The 22,541-nt window shown below is 34.4% G+C and overlaps 1 pseudogene; it reads right to left on the bottom strand.

Moving 5' to 3' along the window:
• Window positions 1–8,267: 8,267 nt before the first annotated feature.
• LOC115962441 lies at window positions 8,268–10,635 on the bottom strand (annotated as a pseudogene).
• Between the last annotated feature and the right edge of the window lie 11,906 nt (window positions 10,636–22,541).

The following is a 22,541-nucleotide window of genomic DNA, read 5'->3' as shown; positions in this document are numbered from 1 at the left end:
CTAGTGGTTAGATGCTTCAGATGAGCTGTAAACCACTAGACATTCTAGCAAATTGGGTCATGTATCCTCGGTTTATTCTCCAAGGATATTCAAATGGCCCTATTTTGGTGAAATTCCACGTCATAGAAAAAATATTAAATTTATTGTATTATATGCTCATATACGATTTATGAATTTTTGTACCGAATTCTTGAAACATACTCTTATATCTGTGCTATATTGAGCGATGTCCTACAGGTATCTATCTAGCTCCACTCAAGCTCTATATGGTATTTATTTTTTAATATTACACATAAATTATGTCCCTATTGAAACTCCATAACTTGTGTAAAAATGCTGAGGAAGTACTTGGTCATCTTAAGAAATATGAATATTACACATTGATAGATACACATAACCACTTTATATTGTCCTTCCAGTCATACAATGAAGTAAACTACATATATGGCAACCGCCTCAAATTGTCCTCAAAGTCATACAGTTAGGTAATATTGTCTTTCATCGAACTCATCCAAATTGACCTTTATTCAATCCAACAAAATTATTAATAAGTCAACCAGCAAAAGAGAGAAAAGAAAAGAAAAAGGAAAAAAGATTCCAGTTAAAACTCATCCATATTGGCCTTTTATGCTATTCAACAGAATTTTAAATAAGTCAACCTTGAAAACAGAGAAACAAGGAAAAAAAAAAGAATACAGGAAATTAATAAAAAGTAGTTGTTAAAAATACTCACAAATTAAAATAACATCATGCTTTTTATTTATTAAACAAACTAATAAGTAATAACATGCCAGTAGAAAAGAGTAGATGAATAAAAAGACTACTCTTTTCCACCGTGTCAAATTACATCTTTTACAGCTCGTTTGGTAGGGCAAGTGTTGGGTTTTGTGGAGCTTAATTTTGTTTGATCCGATTTGATGACTTGATTCGACTCGAATAATATTGCGTAGTTTTTAATGGGAGATTTACTGAGGCTTAGTCCATGGAGTGGCGGCCCAAGCCGAAGCGCTCATGGACAAGCCTCTGGGGGTTCGGGGACAATGCCCCCCGGAAAAATTTTTGGGCCCATTTCATATATATAAACCGACTTTGCTGTGATTAGGGTTTTTAAGATTGTAGGTTGTTGTTGCCGCATTCTTGAGGGTGAGAGAAAAAAGTATTGTAGCCGCAATTTTGTACTCTGTATTATTCCCTGATAATAGTGAAATCCCTGTAATTCCGTGGACGTAGGCAAATTACCGAACCGCATAAATATTGTCTTGTGCGTGTGATTGTTTTCTTTGGCGTGTGTTTTCTCTATTTTTTTTGTTTCTCACAGGTTGGGAATTCGGTGAAATTCCCTACATCAAGCACATTTTTGAGCATTTTAAACATACTTACACATATTTTCACACACTTTTTCACCTATATGTATATCAAAAACATCCAAATAATATTACTCAAACTCTTCTACCAAACACCCCTTTAGATTCTATAGCCTGCTTTCTGTGGACTATCACGGAATATGTTGCAAAATTACCATGTTTTTTCTGTGGACTGGTGGAGGACAAAGAAAAAGTATCTCGTTGACTCAATGTATGTGTCGGAGAGATAGTGGGCTTTGTAGATTAATTTATTAAACGTGAATCTCTCTCTCTCTCTCTCTCTCTCTCTCTCTCACATATATAGAGGGGTAGTTCTACTGTACACCCCGTTTTTTGGGTACGGTACGGTACTTACTAATAGGCAACATGCTATATTATGTTACCAAAAAATCACACTTAACGATTCCATTCTTACATTATATAGTTCCAATATTATATGTGACTATACTTTTGTCATATTCAGTGGTTCCCTTATTTTTTTTTTTTCACATTTGATAGTTTCATTGTCATATTAGGTAGTACCAACATCACATGTGACTATACTTTTGTTCCATTCGGTGACTTTTTTATTTTTTCTCACATTTAATGGTTCTATTGTCACATTAGGCTGTACCAACATCATATTTGACTATAATTTTGTCATATTTAGTGGTATACTAATTTTTTTTCTCATTTTTTACTGTTCCATTGTCACATTGGGCATTACCAACATCACTTCTGACTGTACTTTTGTCATATTTTGTGATACCATTATTTTTTTCTCATATTTGACAATTTCATCGTCACATTAAGCAATACCAATACCACATCTGACCATACTTTTGTCACATTCAATGGTATCCTAATTTTCTATAATTTTTTTCTCATATTTAACAATTCTATCGTCACTTTGGGCAGTACCAACATCTTATCTAACCGTACTTTTGCCACATTTGGTGGGAAATTTTTTTTTCCACATTTGACGATTCCATCGTCACATTGGGCAGTACCAACATCATATATGATTGTACTTTTGTCATATTTGGTAGTTCTATTATTTTTTTACTCACATTTGACAGTTCCATGATCACATTGGGCAATACCAACATAACTCACATTCAGTAGTTTCATTATTTTTTACTCACATTTGAGAGTTCCATGGTCACATTGGGCAATATCAACATTACATATGATCTTACTTTTGTCACATTCGGTGGTTCCATTATTTTTTACTCACATTTGACGATTCCATAGTCACATTGGGTGGTAACAACATCACATATGACCGTACTTTTATCATATTCGGTGGTTCTTTTATTTTTTTTTACTCACATTTGATATTTTTATCGTCACGTTAAACAGTACCAACATCATATATGGTTATAGCCAACCTCATTGACTTACCTAATAATCAACAAATATATAGAACAAAAATTCCCCTAAAACCTCAAAAATTGCTAAAATACACTTAAATATAATTAAATTTTCAAAATGCCCCCTAAAACTTAAAAATGACCAAAATACCCCCAAAACTCTAAAAATTATTGGGATATCCTTAAAACCTAAAAAATGATTGAAATATCCTGAGAACCTAAAAAATGACCAAAATACCCTCTAAACCTAGAAAAAGACTAAAATACCCTCAAAATTGACTTAAATGACCCTAAAACCTAAAAATTGATTGAAATGATCTTGTAACCTACAAAGTGACTGAAATACCCTTAGAACCTAAAAACGATTGTAATGTACCTGAAACCTAAAAAATGACCAAAATACCCGTAGATCCTTTAAAATGACCAAAATGACCTAAAACCTTAAAAAATTTTGAAGTACCCTTGAAACTTATAAAATGATCAAAATATCTCATAAAATTTAAAAATGACCAAAATATCCCCGAAACCCTCAAGAATTAGCAGAATACCCTTAGAACCTAAAAATAATTGTGGGGTGCAAACTGTGATTAAAATACCTTTAGAATCTAAAAAATAATCGAATGATCCTAAAACCTAAAAAATGATTGAAATGACCCAAAAACCTAAAAACCTAAAAAAAAAAAAGACTAAAATAACCATGAATCCTAAAAAATGACCAAAATACTCTTAGAACCAAAATAATGATCGTAATGCCCCAATACCTAGAGAATGTCTAAAATACTCTTAGAAACTTAAAAATGCCTGAAATACCCTTAAAACCTAGAAAATGACTAAAATACCCTTGATTCACCATTGAATCATCAAAGGGTGGGTCAAAGTAGGAAAATGAGATATTATAAAATAGTTTGCAAGTCAAAGAAATCCGTTCTTGCTGTGCTTAACTGTGCATCCATTTCCATCTCCTAGTAAAATCTTTCTCTTTTAGTCAAACTGTGCAATCCAGTTGCTAGCAAGTGTTTGAGCTTTCAACTAGTGAAATATGATTAACAATAATCGGAACATTTTATTTTTATTTTTTTTCAAAGTATAATGGTTGAGTCTTGCAAATTTATTTTCAAATCTATGTCACAAACCTTATTGTCAACTACAAAACTTAAAAAGAATGAGTGCCTCAACATTGAAGTACAGTACATGCGTGCACAAAACACATACATTTTGTCATCACAAAAAATAAAAATTCAATCTCCCATTCATTAAAAAAAAAAATTAACTAAATCACTGTATGAAATTCAATCTCCCATACATTAAAAAAATAAACAATTTGTATTTACTTCCAAGAAATTTGTTACCAAAAAGGGTAAATGGATTCTAAAAATAATTGTAAACATGTGTTTAATATTATTATATTTCTATATGTAGGGCCGGGGAGCTTATGATCCAGCCCACGCTTTATCCGGGCTCAGGGCTCGTGCCGAGGAGGTAGTGTGCCGAGGACGAGTGATCAAAGGCCGAGGTGTTAAGGGGAACAGCTGTGGACGACCCTATCCTCGGCACTCCAGGACTTCGGTGACAAGAGCAACGTCTTGGTGAAGACTATCCCCAAACAGCCCCCTGAAAGGGATGTGAGCGGAATAGGGCCCACGTGGAGGTAGTGTGCCGAGGACGAGTGATCAAAGGCCGAGGTGTTAAGGGGAACAGCTGTGGACGACCCTATCCTCGGCACTCCAGGACTTCGGTGACAAGAGCAACGTCTTGGTGAAGACTATCCCCAAACAGCCCCCTGAAGGGGATGTGAGCGGAATAGGGCCCACGTGGAGGTACGGTGCAAAATTGGTTGAAAGGAAAATACGTTCCCTCCGTATTAAATGCACCTGCCAGCGTTTTTATCATGTTAATGAGAAAAGACGCTTGGACGGTGTAACTTCGATCATCGCAACTAACAGAAAGTAAGATGGGATGGCTGATGGGACGGGTACAGAAGTAAGCACCTGCCTGACCAACAAGTGGAGGGTTGAGATCAACCAAGAAGGACTATATAATGTAAAAGTTAGTGCACCAAGAAGGGGCTGGGAAAAATGGCCAAAAACCAGAGCCTCCCAGCCCGCCTCTAGGAGAAAGACTTCTAAGGCGAAAACGACTTAATCATGTATGAACACCACGAAAAACCCACCGTTTGGTGATCAAGACCTAGCCTTTCAAACCCACGCTCTACAAATGATATTGTTTGGGCCTTTTTACGTGCGAACCCAACACTGTTACGGTTCGTTACAAATCGAGTCCTTACACTATATAATCAATATATATATATATATATATATATATATATATATAAACAGAGACTTCATGCGGGAAAGCATGAGGTTCTACCGTATGACGCCTTCTATGAAAATCATCCAAGTTTGTTTGTTTGTTTGTTTTTTTGTTTTGTTTTTGTTTTTGTTGAAATTACACCTCATCTATTACTTATTACTCCACGTCACTTCTCTCTCTCAAGTCTTACTTGACTAAAATAACGTCTAAACTTTCAAGTATACTATTAATTATTTAATAATAGAAAAAGAAATACCATTATTTTAACTCTTCTACCTTTAACTCTTCAGTTGCGCACCTCTTGCAATCATCTAAGCTATATGTCTCTTCTACGTCTAGCCCTTTAGATGCCCACCTTTTGCAATTATCTAAGTTATATATACCCTAACTCTCCTTTTACAATCACTTCAATTTCACTTCACTTCTTTTTCTTTTTTTTTCTTTTTTTCTAAAATCTTTAGCAATCACGTTCTTATAACTCAAATTCTTGATGGTGAATTTCATATTTGAAAGCTATAAAAGGGCAACCAAATATATATGTTCTTGGAATTACTTTTTAACTATTGTCATTTGTGACTTTCAAATGACTGTATATTGCAAATTATCATGTTAATATTAGTTTAGGATACTTACAAAAAAATAATAGAGAATGTTACCAAATCCAAAATTGGCAGATTTAGCACTAACTACACAATAGAATTTTTAATTTTAATATTAAGCTTTAAAAAGATCCCTTAAATAATTTTATTGATACTCCATAGGTATGTTTCTGAAAAGCTAGCTAGGTAGAAGTAAGATTTGGTAACTAAAAATATCCTCTACATCTGCATACAAGGCAACATCACGGTGGCACAGAGACAAAAGTTCACATGTGAGGCAGACTAATAATTTTGTGCCTTTGGACCTTGGACATAGAATAAATTTAGTGTGGACATAAAATTTTATTTCAGAATGCATTATAATTAAGTCGTCTGTATTTCAGTGATATCCATATAAATCCAAACAAGATTGATACGTGAATAGAATAACTTGCAAAAAAGGATTTGAGTTGATTCATATTCTATATATTTATCGAAACATCAGGTGCTTGGAAGAAATATTGAGATAAGAGACATGAGTTATTGAAAGTAGAAGTATGACATAGAAGCCTAGATAATCAGGAGAACTGTACAAGCAGAGATGAATGGTAGCTAGTTGCCTGCAGCTGAAACAAGAACAATTGGAATTACTTCAAAATGTCAAAGACCTGATTTTTTATTTTATTGAAAGGTATTAAATTATGTTGTTTCCCTTGTATTTTGACATTCCAACATTGGTAAATGTACTATTTAGTAGGAATCTTATGCAGACAAGGGTGAAGTTCACCTATGTATATTGTTCTGTGTTCGGTGCCTTCTTACCCTTTTATGTTTATTTGTTTTTGCTCAAATTCCCTTTTATGTATATATTACAGGAGCTGGATGATATAGAGGGTTTTTTTTTTTTTTTTTTTAACTTATCAAAAAAAAAAAAAAAAAAATCTGAAAATGCTAGCAGTTGAAACAAGGTATGTCAAAATATTAAGTTGCAGATCGATCATTGACCAAAAGCAGTCAGCCGGAGATCAAGCTCTAATAGTGTAGAGACGTCAAAAAGTGCAAGTATTTAGCCAAGTAGGCATCTAAGTTATGCATCATACCTTTGCAAGCTTGACTAAAATATAACTTGGGTTTGACTTCAATGCTGTAGTGTGTCTACTATGCAAACTGAAGCCAAGAACAACTGTAGGACATGAGTATGCATGGGTTGTAGTTACCTTGTCACACTCGAGACTCTATTCATCAGCAATTATGGCTGGTCTTATAATGTTGACAATGGTCATATTTTAGAAATTCAAATAAATATAGTTGTGTATTTCACTAACTATATGTTTTACTCATGTTATTGATATGGTATTCAACTTTCAACTAATGAATTGTAAATTAATGGATTCTGGACTTATAGATGGGAATTGTTGGATAAACCAGTACTTTTGGTTTGGGGGATATTAGACAAGTATCTGTCTAAATAGTTTCAAAAAGGAAATCCAACTGCCATCAAGCTTAAAGTTAATAGAATAGAGAGTGCGGGTCATATGCTAATAGATGATTGGTAAGGATTTTAGTTAACCATTAATGCACGCTGTAAGTTCATCCTTTTAAACAAAATCTTGAAATTTATCTCTTTGATAGGCTCAAGAAAGTTGTTGAAGCTTGGAGAAAGGAAATTTACCGCACTTCTTAGAATCCAATTCCAGTGAAATCCGCAACAAAGCCAACACCGGAACCCGTTGCTTTCATGGGGTCAACTACTTTTGATATAAAACTGGAGAATCAAAAAGTGCTTTTGCCTCTATCTCTACTTCTGGAGGGGGCTTGCGATCTCTAAATGGATCTGCTATAGCTACTCTCAATATGCTTGGGACTTCGCCTCTTATGGATTTGGGTCGAGCAAGATGATATGCTGAAACGGGTGCTAGCTTAAACCGCTATATGGGTTTGTTTGAATGTTGCTTATTTTGTTGAAATTGAAAATTTATTGCTGAAAGTACTGTAGATAAAAGCAAAAGTAAGCTAAAATAGTACAGTGTGATCAATGAATAGTATCAAAAGTACAGTGAGGTCCATGAATAATAGCAAAAATAAGTTAAATAGTGAAATAATTTTCATTTTTCATTGGTACCCGAACGGAGGATATATAATACTAGCTGATATTTCGCGCAATGTGCGGTGCATTTCAAATTATTTTGTAAAAAAAAAAAAAAAAAACTTTTAATCCCTTGGGTTCATCTATACAATTATTGTTAGTCATGATTAATTTAAAGAGTTTTAATAGTAAAACTAAATTCAAACCAAACCTTAGTCCCTAACCATATATATTATTGATTCCAAGCCTAGGTATCCTTTTTTCATGATGAAGACATATATATATATATATATATATATATATTTGAAATGTTTAAGAAATTGTAGAAAAGTACCCTAAAACACAATATTAGAATTAACCACTACAAAAATTAAACAAAAACTAATAGCAAAAGAGAGTGAATGAGAAAGATCGGATATTCATTCAAATTTATGTGGAGTGGAACTTGTGAGCAGTGGCGACTCCAGGAAATTTTTTTAGGGTGTTCCTCAATAAGCATAAATTACACAATATAATAAAAAGAAAATTTTATATATTGACAATAACAACAATCAAAAAATACACAAATACATAGAATTTACAATTGCTTTCTACGAGTTTTCATATTTTGAAATCGTTGCATAATAGTCTCATTATCAATGCTACAAGCTACATCTTTTTCAATATACACAATCAAGCAATCATTCATCCATTGATCTCCCATTCGATTGCGCAGTTCATTCTTTACATATTTCATTGCTGAAAAACTTCTTTCTACTGTTGCAGTAGCAACTGGAAGGGTCAAAGCTAGCTTCACTAGCAAATAGACTAATGGATAAGTCTCGTGTTTTCTTGTGCTCACTAACTTTTCAGCAAGTTCACTAACTCCTTGAAGCTCTAAAAAGAAGTCATTGCTGCGCATATCAAAAATATAATTCTGCAGTTGAGAGTCAAGTGCCAAAATATCTGTCCCAAGAAAATCAGAAGGATAGAACTTAGCTAGACGTATCAACTTTTCCTTATCGAAAGCCACAAATGAATTACTTGGATTCAAGCAAGCCATACAAAGTAGCAAATCAGTATTCGCCTCAGAAAAACGGTTGTTAAGCTCTTGAAGTTGCATATCTATGACTGTGTAGAATAGCTCAACACGATAATGATGTAAATTTGTATTCTGTTGGGTGTTGCGCCGCGGCCTCCCACTAACTACAAATATCGCTTCCATGTCCAAGATAGGAATATCATGTGAGGTACAAAATAAAGATACTTCAGCCAATAAAGATGCCCATCCATCATCTCTCATCACTTGCAACCGTTGCTTAGACACTTTAACAAGATCCATAGCATTTACTATATCTTGATTTTTTTTTTTGTAATGCTATTGACAACTCATTTGTGATCCCTAAAATATTTTTCATCAAGTGTAGAGCAAAGACAAGTTCAAAAGAAAGAATTGACCTCATAATAGATCGAGCTTCAACTTTTTGGTCGGAGAGGCCATCTTCTTCAATAATCTCTAGTACATCAACAATAGCAGAGAACATCAAAATCAAACTGAGAATGGTCCCATAATATGATCCCCAACGTGTATCACCAGGACGTTTAAGATTTGTCTCTTGATTCAAACCTTGCCCACTTCTACGTACACCATTCTCTAAATCTTCTTTAATTTTGGCAAATTGTATATCTCGAAGAGCATCTCGTCTCTTACAAGAGCCTCCAACAACAGTTACTAAATTACTAACCACATAAAAAAATTCAGCAATGTTAATGTGATTTTTAGCAACAGCAACAAGTGTCAATTGAAGTTGATGAGCAAAACAATGGACATAAAATGCTGACTTGTTCTCTTTCAAAATTAAAGTTTTGAGACCATTGATATCACCTTGCATATTACTAGCTCCGTCATAACCTTGCCCACGTAGGTTCGATAAACTCAAATTATGTTCACAAAGTAAACATTCAATAGCATGCTTGAGTGACAAAGCGGTAGTACTTGCTATATGTACAATACCAAGGAATCGCTCTATAATAATTCCTTCTTTGTTCACATAACGAAGAACGAGAGCCATTTGTTCTTTCACTGAGATATCACGTGACTCATCAACTAATATTGAAAAGAACCCATTGTCAAGATCCTTGATGATGGCTTTGGATGTTTCACGTGCAATTGCATTCACAATATCTTTTTGAATGTCAGGGTGGGTAAGCTTGCAATTTTTCGAAGCTTTTTGCAACACTTCATTAATAGATTCATTGTGATCCCCCAAAAATTGTACAAGCTCAAGAAAATTTCCTTTATCACTTGAACCTTGAGATTCATCGTGACCACGAAAAGCTAATCCCCGGCATAAAAGGAATCTTATGCAATCAACTATTGCATTTAATTGAATCCGATAGTCAATTTTATCTTGATTTGATTGCTTAACAAAAACACTTTGAATGTGTTGCTTTTCGTTCAACAAATCATTACCCTTCTGGACAGCTTGGTAATGAGCACTATTAACTCCTCCAACATGGGAATTTAACTTATCTTTCTGATTCCAAAGTTTGAATCCCTTCGTTACAAAAGTGTCACCTCCCCCTTGCTTACCAACATCTTGTCCAAATAGGTAGCAATAAAAACAGAATACTGCATCTTTGTCTATACTATATTCCAACCAGCATCTATCTTTATACCATTTGGATAAAAATCGACGAGGCTTTCCAGAAAAAAAAGATATAGGGTAATCATCACTGTGTAAAACAGGTTGACAAGGGCCTTTTGTTAAATAATATCTTCTTATTTCATCACGATCATTAGGATGATAAGATGATATTTTTTCTCGTAGCCCAGGATCTGAAGGAAGATTCTCTAAGTTAAAGTCAACACGAATTCGCTTAGAAGATGAAGAAGAATCTTGTGCAGGAGCTGAATCTTGGGTACGTGGTTTTCTTATCAAATATTTGTCCATAATTCTAGCAAAAGAATAAACAAAAAACTATAAGTTTATTTGAAATATTAATAAAATTATTAATTATTGTTGTTTAGTTGTTTTATTAATTTGTTTGTTTTTTATAAACTATAATTTGTTACATTATTGTTTCATTAATTATAAAATTATTAATTTTTATTTAGCCTAACATAATTTAATTTATTTGTCTTTTATAATGCATTGATTAATTATACTATTTTAATTATTATTGTTTAGCGTAACAATAAACTATATTACTTTAATTTATTTGTTATTAATTATATTACTTTAATTTGTTATATTGTTTAGTTCTTTGTGCACATTACACTAAAAGAACTAAACATTATACATCTCATGTGTAGCATAATAAAAGCAGTGTAATGTGCAACACATTACACTGCTTTAATTATCATTTACTATCCGGCCCCATGTGCCCACTGCCCATCAGCCCATTTATCCCTACCCCACTCAACAGACAAGCACAAATCATCCCCCAATCACAACCTGCCAATCAGAAAATTTCACAATCACAATACATATTACTAATCAGCAACACACTGAGTCACTGCCCAACAGACAAAAGCAACGAATAAAGCTATAAGATAAAGCCAAAAAAACAGACAAAAAAACAAAATAAAGTTAAAAGTAAAGATTGGTTCCCAAAAAAAAAAAAAAAAAAAGAAAGAGTAAAGATTCGGCACAGCCAGCCAATCAGATTATTCCAGTTCAAATTTCAAAAGAGAGAGAGAGAGTTAATGACTTAAAGACTAAATAAAAAGAGAGAGAGGCATCAGACTTTTGCATTTCATCATTTCATGGTTTTCATTTCAGTGTGAGAGAGAGAGAGTCAGAGAGAAAAAGGGGGCGAAATACCTTGAGGCCGACTGGCGACGGGCAAGCGACGACGGCGGAACAGCTGAGACGGTGAGACCGTTCTGATCTGCGACGACGGGCAAGCGACGACGGGCCAGCGACGAGCGACGACGGCGGGAGACGAGCGACGACGACTAGACGAGGAGCGGCGGAGGTCACGGAGCGAGCTGCGCCTGCGAGCAGTGGCGGCGCCACCGTGGGTTTGGTTTGCTCTGGGTTTGGGGTTTCTTTTTTGCTCTGTATTTTGTTTCTCTTTTGCTCTGTATTTGGTTTCTTTTTTTTTTTTGACAAACGCCTCTGTATTGCAGTGTTGGGTAATGGGGTTTGATTTGTTTTTGCCTTGTATAGAGTATAGACTGTCTGTCTTGATCTCTGCCAACGACGTGACCGTGGTTTGATTTCTGATTTGCTCTGTTTTTTTTTTTTTTTTTTTTGGGTGAGAATTCATGGGTTTGCTACCTCCGTATTATGTTGGGCTTTCTGGGTTTGCCGTGGGCTTGGCTTGCCGTGGGTAGTGGGCTTGGTTCTGTTAACAATTTTTTTTTTTTTTTTTTTTTTTTTCAGATTTTAGTTCAAAATTTTTTTTTGGGTTTTTTTTTTTTTTTTTTTTTTTTTTTTGGCTTGAAAGTAGGATAGATAATTTTTTTTTTAATTATTTAATTTGAGGGTATTCCTAATTTTTTGATTCAGGGTGTTCCTAATTTTGGGATGAGGGTGTTCCTAGCATAGATTAAATATAATTTTTTTTTTTTTAATTTTTTTCAGGTTAGGGTGTTCCTGGGAACACCCTGACCTGTACGTGGCGCCGCCACTGCTTGTGAGAGCTTTGAACATGAGAAATTGAAAGAGGGAACGAAGGGAACGCCAAAGAGAAGAACCCTTCTGTGACTCTCTATGTTTTATTTATTTATTTATTTATTTTTTGCTTTTATATTCAACCTACTTGACCGGTAATAAGTATGACATTAAAGTAAAATAGATGGTCAGGATTAAAGAAAGTAAAATCCATGGTCAAGATTTGCGTGGGTACCATACCCACTAAAAAAAACTAGGGGTATAATAGAATGACCCTATATGAGTTCCCTTTATATATATATATATATATATATATAAAGGGAACTCATTAATATTCTGTTTTAAGTGTATAACCTGAAGTAAACAACTTACATTCCTAAAATGTTGCAAAATCCAAGAACCTTGATCACAAAAGAAAAAGAAAAATAAAAAAAAAGGAAAACCAAAAAAACAGAAAACATGTGAATAGTGTTTTTTTAAAAAATTTTTATTTTAATTTGTATCTAATGACTCCTATTAATGACAGAGTAAAAGCATTAATAACATAATTAAGTGCAAAAAGTAAAACCAACACAAAAGGTATCTAACAACTCCTATTAATGACCGCCGCATACCCTTGGTGCGATAGTCATTCCACAAGTATAAATGCTTGTGGAGTGTGGGCAGCAAGGGCTGGGGTTTAAATCTCTAGGAAGGAGTTTCACACACATATACACTTAGGTTAGATTAGGCTAGAGTAGAATTCTATTTTGTAAAAAAAAAAAAAAAAAAAAACTCATATTAATGATAGAGAAAAAGCATTAATAACAGAATTAAGTGAAGAAAAAAGTTAAACCAAAACAAATCCAGCCCGCAGATCAACCGCTGATCTCTGTCGTCCCCTTCATCGAAATCCAGCCACTGTGATTTTCAGTCATTTCAGCAGCTTGTTGGTCTTCAATCTGATTTAGCAAGGTGGCTGTCCGCCGGATTTGGTTGGTTCTTTAAAAAGAAAATTAAATCTGTTTTTGCAAACAATTGGTCAATTTAAATTTTTTTTTTTAAAAAAATTCTTATTTTTTTTTCCTAAAAATTATGTGATGTTATGGCTTTATATATTTTTTACTTGAGAGGATGATACTATGACTACTACGTATTTTTTCCAAAACAAAAAACGAATTTAGTGTGTTTGATTTACTATAATTATTTTTTGTTTCCTTAAAAAGAGGATGAGATGAAAACTTGATCAATTTCAAAGGAGAATACTATCAAAATTTAAGGTTTACTGTTACATACCTTCATTTCCAGCAGAGTTGATTGTGCAGCTCTGTCACAAAATGGCTCGAGCAAAAAGTCTGCATGAGTTCTGTGTCTTTTTTCCAAAATCAAAAACTTATTCAAAGCATATTCGGTATTTTTTTTTTTTTTTTTTTTTTTTTGGGGTATAAAGAGGATGAGATGAACATTTTGTCAATTTCAAAAGAGAATGTAAACCAAAATTTAAGGTTTACTGTTACGTACCTTCCTTTCCAGAAGTGTTGATTGAAGCTTTGCCACAAAATGGCTCGAGCAATTAGATACCTTCCTTTCCAGCAGTGTTGATTGTGCAGCTCTGTCACAAAATAGCTTGAGCAAAAAAATCTGCATGAATTCTGTCTTTTTTCCAAACAAAAAACAAATTCAGTGTGTATTCAATCTTTTTTTTTTTTTTTTGGTATAAAAAGAGGATGAGACAAACACTTTGTCAATTTCAAAAGAGAATGCCACCAAAATTTAAGGTTTACATACCTTTTTACTATTGTATTGATTGTGCCAAATCTGTCACAAATGGCTCTGGCAAAAAAAATTTCAGGCAAAAGTTGGCTTCTTGGTTTTGCAATTTGGGTGAATGTGAGTTGTGTGGAATGAGAAAAGTGGGAGACGTGAGGTGAAGAAACTGATTTCATTCAGTGATTGTGTACATATAGGAGAGTGGCTGAGTGGATTCATGTTTTTTGGGGGAGTTGAGCTAGAAACGGGTGTCTTGAAATTTGGTATTTGACGTTGTTGACCCTATTTCTAAGAGAACTCACTCGTTTATTGATGTTTTTCGGAGGAGTTGAGCTAGAAATGGGTGTTTTGAAACTTGGTATTTGATGTTGTTAACCCTATTTCTAAGAGAACTCACTCATTTATTGATGAGAGTATTTTCGAACCACATAAAAGTCCAATCCAAGAAAGGGAATTTATGGGGAATCCTGTGATGTTGACCCTATTCCAATCATTTGTAGGAGAAGTCATTGGTAACTGGATAGGATATTTTTAGTCTTCAGAAAAGTCCAGATCAGATAAGAGAATATTGTTATAAGTAGTATAATAGATAAAATTGTATGTAACATTAAAGTAAAATAAACAAACCCAAGAATTGACAGTGTGCTACAGAAAACCATAAACCAAACCCAAATTGCTAGTCACTTAAAATGGCTATAACAGGGCATGATCGGTAATGGGGTTCACATAAATAACATCATTACAGTTAACAAAGAATAACAATTAATTTCATAAGAAAACAAATAAACCTGCCTCCTTATAATCAACTAACAGTACGTGTTTCTCAAAAAATATAATAATAAAAAATCCATGTGTGACATTCAAAAATCTGAAGGCATCAACAAATTCACAATAATTCTCAAAATCTGAAGACATTAACAAATTCACAATTATTCTCATAACTATTGAGGTGGCATGTGTTGATTGATATACAAGAAAACAATAAGCTATTCTTCAGTAAGAACATCATAACTAAACACCTGAAAGTGATTCTGACCAAAATACGATGACAGGAAGGGAAAAACTGGTTTGGAAAGTATCTTTCAACCATTTGGAATATGGTCCCGGCATGTTTAATGTGGTTAGTTTGGCAGGAACGTAATACCCACATTTTTGAAGACAAGGAGAGAACATTAGATCACCTAAAATCTCTCCTCTTTAGTACTCTGTTTCATTGGGCTCATATTTGGGGGGTGTACGAATTGTATTTCTTTATCTGAATTCTTAGTCTCTATCTCCTTTAGTTCTTGATTAGATTGTATTTGTTTCTTGTTCAGAGTGTTCATCATCGTGAACATGATGTTCAATTTTTTTCAATAAAAGCCTTGTTACCTATCAAAAAAACAGGAAGGGAGTTTGATCAGAAATAGAGAGAAAAGAAAAGGCTGCTAGACTCCTTTCTTTCTCATAGGAGGGGTTCGCTAGGACATTTAAGTGAGTCAGGTTTCTTTCCGGTTTTGAAGTGAGGCAGCGTTACTAAAGACTCGATATCCCACTGCTATTGAATGAAGTTCGACCTTCATCCCTTTCCCTATAACAAAGTGCAAGCCCCTGTAGATAGATGTCTCATATACAAACTAACTAAATAAATAAAGGACAAAGTTTGGCTACAACTCTCACGAAAAAAATTAACATGATTATATATTTTGAAAATCTAATTGTTAGATTACATGTTCTTTATATTTTTAACATGTATGTCGAATTTCGAGTCAATTGCATATTATTTACTATTTCATCCCTAAATTTATCTTTTATGCATAATTTAGACTACAAAACGTTGAAATTTAAATTTGATTGATAACATAACTATTAATATTTGATCCTCTAAAAGTTTTGTAAGCATAAAAAATATAAGAAGAAAATGTAATCGAATGGTGGATTTGTCAAAATTCATATTCAATAAAAAGATATTGAATGGAATTGTAGCCATTGGCTTTAACTAAGTTTATGATCAAACTTTGTCCATAAATAAACTACTTCAGCAAAAAAACACAAAAAATTATATGTAAAAAAGAACACACAAACTAATAATTGTAATGGTATTTTACCTTTATGTCATAAAGTTGATACATTAAGTTGTCATTATTGGAAGAATTAATATAATTTTAAAAATTCTATCTTTTTCCTAAAAAATTACAAATTTAACATTATTAATCTAGTCCTTAGTTTATCTTCCAACATGACTCTTATAAAATTATTCACCAGCAATTAAGAACACAAGTCTAAAAATAGTTTTTCTTGAGCATTCCACTATTGTTCTATGTATTGGTCATACCAAATCAATAAGCCTTTTTTGTCATTCTTACATATAAATAATCAAAACTTTTTATAATGTATACAGGGGAAAAATTAAATTAACACCAAAAGACAATAAACAAATGACTTTGCCATCAAGAATAGGTAAACAAGCAGTGAAAGCTTGTATTAGAAAATAAATAACAACGGCTAAGGATAATACAAATAAATAAAAACGGATATTAGAAGCTTAAGGAAATCTAACAAAGCATTGTTTGGTAAATGGCTATGGAGATTTGGGAATGAGCAAGAGGCCTTGTAGAGGAGAGTGATGGGGATAAAGTATGGCTGTGGAGAAGGAGGTTGGTGCTCTCTTCCTGTTATTGGCACCCATGGAGTGATTTTGTGGAAGTCTATTAGTTGTGGCTGGCCTTCTTTTATTCGTCACATCCAGTTTAAGGTTGGGACTAGATTTACTATTAGATTCTGGCAGGACTTCTGGTGTGGGGACACCCCTTTGAGTTTGAGCTATCCAAAACTATTTACTATCAGTCGAAATAAGGAGACCTATGTAGTTGATGTGATGAAGTTCCCAAGTGGTGTTCTTTTCTAGGACTTAATTTTTGGTAAGAGCCCCCCAAGATCAGGAATTAGAATCTTTCTACAATTTCATGGCTAGAATCTATGGGATCCCTTTGAGAGGAGTTGGGGACAATAAGATTTGTTGGAAACCTACTATGGAAAGAGGTTTTGCAGTTCGTTCTTATTATCAGGTTTTGAAAAAATGTATTGATCAGTCTTTCCCTTGGAAGACTGTTTGGAAGCCTAAGCTCCCTTCCAAAGTTGCTTTTTTTGTCTAGACTACAGCTTTGGGGAATATTTTGACTATTAAGAATCTTCAGAAACGGAAGATTTTGATTTTGAATTGGTGTTGTATGTGTAAAAGGAATGGGGAATCAGTAGACCACCTCCTTATCCATTACCCCTTTGTTTTTGATTTGTGGTCTATGGTGTTTACTTTGTTTGGCATTCACTAAGTTATGCCGAAGACAGTGGTTGAGTTGTTGGCTTGCTGGTAGGGAAAGTTTGGGCGACATCGGAATAGTGCTATTTGGATGGCTGTCCCTCATTGTTTGATGTGGTGCATTTGGCGGAAGAGGAATAACCGGCATTTTGAGGACTTGGAGAAAACTGTTTTAGATCTCAAACTTTCCTTTTTCAAGACTCTATTGGACTGGGTTGCAGTGTTAGGCTGTCATTCTTTCTCTTTTTTTCATGATTTATCTTCAATTCATGGGTTTATGGACTTTTGTACTTTATAATATAATTTTTATTACATATCCCAAAAAAAAAAAAAAAAAAGAAAAAGCACACAAACCTTCATTCAAGACAATTAGCAAAATACTCATCATATGCCAACTGCCTCAAATCTTGATTTTCACTTACGTAAACTTCTTAAATATGTCTCTGAATTTTCTTTGGATCAAATAACATGTTGCAGTAAGAAGAGTACATGAGTTTGGCAAAAGTATTATAAAACTAAAATTGCAAAGGAATTATGATAATATTTTCATAAAAAAAAGTAATAAAGTTTTAATTTTTTAAGAAATAAGTAACCAGCTAAGTAAGGATGGACAGTACCATACTTATTAAGAACAATCATATATGTGCTAATATAGTGAGCTTGTTTCCAATTAAGTACTTAGGCAAATAAAAATATGAAAGTTAAAAAAAGAAGAAAAAGAAGTAACAGGCTAAATCAAGATGAAAGTAGCCACCTGTGATTGATGCAAATATGACAACTTTGTTTACCTCACAGTGGGTGTATCCCATTACAGAGAAGACTGGATCAACGGAGCTAGCAGAAATTTTACCCCCAGGGATTGTAGAAAGGGGCCTTCAGAAACACTCCATCCATAGTTGCCACTCTTAGTGACTACATCCACCTCTTCATATTGGTTCTAAAAGATCAGTGACTTAAAGCATTAACGGTATTAAATAAGGTAAGGGCAATTGATTCTTAAAAAATTCACTTAAAAAGAAACATCTGCGCGTGTGAAGAACAAGCAACAAAAAAGAGCTTTAAATATTCACTGCATGTGTACATTTTTGCACCCACGTAAAGCTACAAAACTTGAAAAGGATAGTCACTTGGAAGAAAATTAATCTAGGACCTGCCAACTTGGCAAGCATCAAGGCCATTCTAAATCAAAACTACATTTGCCAAGGATTTCTAAATTCTATGGCCCAAATTTCAGGCTGCAATTCCTCATCTTCAGCAAATAGATTATCTTCAGGGACAGAATAATTTCCCTATAGTTCGAGGTCAGCAATTTCCGTTGCACCTGTAATTTATTAATTGCGAAGGAAAGCATACAAGGAGAGTTGGTTGAGTGAGATATAGAAGTATAAAGAAGGCTAAAATTTTCAAGAGATACATCTACTCCTATGTGTTTGAAAAATACAGGTCTTACAATAGTAAAATGTCCAACAAGTAGGTTTAATTGCATTACATTTATTTAAAAGTAGTGTCAAGAACATATTATACATTGTTAAGAATTAGTGGATTTGAAAGTTTAAAATGGTAAAACAGGAATCAAAAGTTTGGTCAAACATATTTAATACATAGAACACCCAAAACCCTCCTTGTCCCCTGCTAAAGCCAAACCCTAGCAAGCTGTTTTGTTCCTAAAAAGAAAAATCTTCCCCCCCCCCCCCCACCCAGCCATAACCATGAAAATTGATATCCATAAGTCATCAGATTTATCACCTAAATGAATTTTACTTTAAGATTGAATAGAGAAGAAAGTGATGTAGAGAGTGTCTATTAATCATAACCCAAAAAAAAAAAAAAGTATATATATATATACCTCCCTGTTAAAAAGATTTTATTTTTCAAGTGTTTTTTGTTGGGGCCTTAAATAAAGCCTGTCTTCAAAAAATGCGCGCCATAAATTGAATTTCTTATACAAGTAGAATTGTTGAAAACAAGATACACCTGAACAGGAAAGCAATAGACCGAAAGCTAATACATAAAGAGCATAAACATAAATACAAACAAGTATTTTTTTTGATAAGTGAAATACAAACAAGTATTTATACTAAAACAATACATTTTCCAGTAGGACCAGTACTTACTTGATATGATCTATGTGAAGCCTCATTATCTTTCCAAGCACGGATTTCCTTTTTTTTTTTTTTTTTGGCAAAATTGTAAGGGTCTACACTCCCACCATCTCCAATCATGAAGTACAAGTAAAACCTTCAGGTCCAAAGAGAAGCTGACCACCATGATGAGAAGTAAATGGAAGGCCCATTGTGAATATTCTTCTGAATTCCTGGGGTTTGACACTTTTTACCTGAAATTGAGGCAGAACAGATGCAATTAACAACAGGTGATATAATTACAGGAAATGGCTCCAAGAAACCATGCAGAATTTTACCGAGGAAGGTTGCAATGTGGTACCATTAGCAGCAAATACTGCTACAACGCTCAAATATTGACATGGCTGTGCCCCATTTTCAGAGTAGCAGACAGAAACAGTGGGAAACACAGATCCAGTCCAATAACACATGCATCCAAACAAATTAAGAGTCCAGTTAATAGGTGCTCGTAGGGCATTTTTTAATTGACTATTTTAGGAAAGTTTTGATACTACTTTTATGGAAAATGTAAAAATCGAACAAAAAATCATTTACTTTTTTCTTTTCCCATAAAAAGTTTCTAAAAATAATTCCTAAACCAATGTTCTTAAGGCATCCTTTAACTTTTCCCTACAACTAATTACATACTTTCTACTGCCTTCCTTTAATTGACAACAGATCTAGTCCAATCATTAACAACATCACCACATTGTGTGAAAGGAAAATCAGAGAATTATGGGGGAAAAAATCATAAGGCAAACCTTGAAAAAATCATAAGGCAAACAACAAAGTGAAAATAAATCTTCCTTGCATCTCTCTCTCTCTCTCTCTCTCTCTCTCTCTCTCTCTCTCTCTCTCTCTCTCTCCCCGCCTTTTGTTATAGGTGGTAGAAGTAGTATATGTCATTTACCAATTTTAACATTATTGTATTACACCACAAACAAAACCAAGCCAAATTCTCCTTTTTTATGAATAGTAAGAATATAGGGCAATCACATACAAGCAACAATCAAAGTTGAAAGTTCAAAGCCACACCGAGTACGCAAAAGCCTCTAATGCTCCAGTCACTTCTGTCTCTCCCTTTCACCCCTCTCAACAACTGTGTAATCCCATATTCCTCTCTCTCTCTCTCTCTCTCTCTCTCTCTCTCTCTCTCTCTCTCTCTCTCTCTCTCTCTCTCTCCCCGCCTTTTGTTATAGGTGGTAGAAGTAGTATATGTCATTTACCAATTTTAACATTATTGTATTACACCACAAACAAAACCAAGCCAAATTCTCCTTTTTTATGAATAGTAAGAATATAGGGCAATCACATACAAGCAACAATCAAAGTTGAAAGTTCAAAAATGTGTATAAACACCCTTGAACGTTTAGACCCCCAAATTACAACTTAACCAATTCAAGCAATATGTCAAACAACTAGTGTGCGAAAACTTAACATACGCTATAATATGAAATTGGTAAAAAATATCTAAGCCGAAACAAAACACAATCCACAGCAGATAATAAAAAGGCAAAGATAGAGAGGAAGGAAGATGCAAACACAAAGCCAACACGCGATGTGTTATCGAAGAGGAAACCGAAGCCCTCGGTGTAAAACCTCTCCGCCGCCCTCTAAGCGGTAAACAATCCACTGGAAAATACAGTTGGGATACATGGACAGCAATAGACCCTCCAAGCCTAATCTACCCAGTGCACCTAAGCCCTCCAAGCTTCTTGCTCCAACGAGGTTGCGCCGAACCTTTTTCTTTTCTAGCTTCCCGGATTCCGCTACTAGACCGTAGCATCAACCAATGAAGATTGGTTCCTTCCTAACGGCTTCCCAGAAATCCAAACAGCTCTCTCACAGTAATGATAATGGTGAGAATCAGGTTTGGTATAATGCCTCTTAAAGATTTGACAATGGAGAGGAAGAGAGTTGAGGAATTTGAAGAGACTCTAATGTATAGATTGTGGGTGAATCAATCTTGTTTTTCTTTAGGGTTTCTCTCTCAAAATTCTCTCTGGAAGCTCTCTTACAATCGTGGGTAAAAGGGTACTGAAGTGGGAGAGGAATGTGAAACGTCAGGTTTTACAAAACAGGGGTGGCTCGCGGCTTGACCTTGCGGCTTGACTAAGTCGTGAGATCCAGTCGCGAGATAACCATATGGCCAGTTGTCCTGTTTTGTCCTGTAGTGCTCCAGCTTGCATGACTGTTCACCTTCCAGCATGCTTGGCACGTGTGCTGCGTCTGGCGCTTGCAGCTGCGAGTCACCCGCGAGGCCCAGCCGCGAGTCTCTGTTTTCTTGCACACTCTTGAGCAATCTTCACTCTATCTCACTCACTACCCTTACATCAAACCCACCTATATACAGGGTTACTAATTGCTGAATTACAAGCAAATTTGGCACGGAATAAAGCCAATTAGATGGTTGAATAAATTCAACCTTACAAAAGTTGCAATGTTTATTTGTTTACTTATGGTTCTCCTTTAGAATAGTAAAACTTCCATATCATTTGCTTTTTTATGCTTCTGTCAAATTTGCCTATTTTAGTTTCTCTATTATATTTAAAAACATAACTTCATTCTCCTTAAATAATATTACATTCTCCTTACATATTATTTGTTTTGTACTCATTTCCCCGGACTTTTTCATATAAATATAGAAAACAAGTAAAATTAAGAATTAAATCAGAAATGAAAGTGGAAAAACAAATCTCTTCTTTAGCTTCTAGGCAGTCTAGGGCCTGTTTGGTTAGGAAGTTTGAACAACAGTTTTCAATGTTTAAACACTGAAAACTGTGGGCCCAAAAAAAAAAATCACGTTTGGTAAGGGTGTTTTTTTATTGGTAAACCCCATTGTTTCACTTCAGAAAAAATTTCAGTTTTGGTAAATGCCGGCCGAAATGGGTTTTAGTGGATCTTATGGTGGAACCAAAATAAATGAGAAGTGAACGTTGAGCTACCAAGCACTGTGAGGGAGAAAAAGAATATACCAAGGAACTGATGGAGAAGAAGATGCTAGGACTCGGTGGAATTAAAAACGAAAAGTCAAACTAATAAAACACGCAGTTCTCTCTCTACATTGATATCTCTTCCTTATT

Source organism: Quercus lobata, chromosome 10 (assembly GCF_001633185.2).
Source record: "Quercus lobata isolate SW786 chromosome 10, ValleyOak3.0 Primary Assembly, whole genome shotgun sequence".
In the NCBI taxonomy this organism is placed as follows: Eukaryota; Viridiplantae; Streptophyta; class Magnoliopsida; order Fagales; family Fagaceae; genus Quercus; species Quercus lobata.
This window is presented reverse-complemented; position numbering and strand designations above follow the sequence as displayed.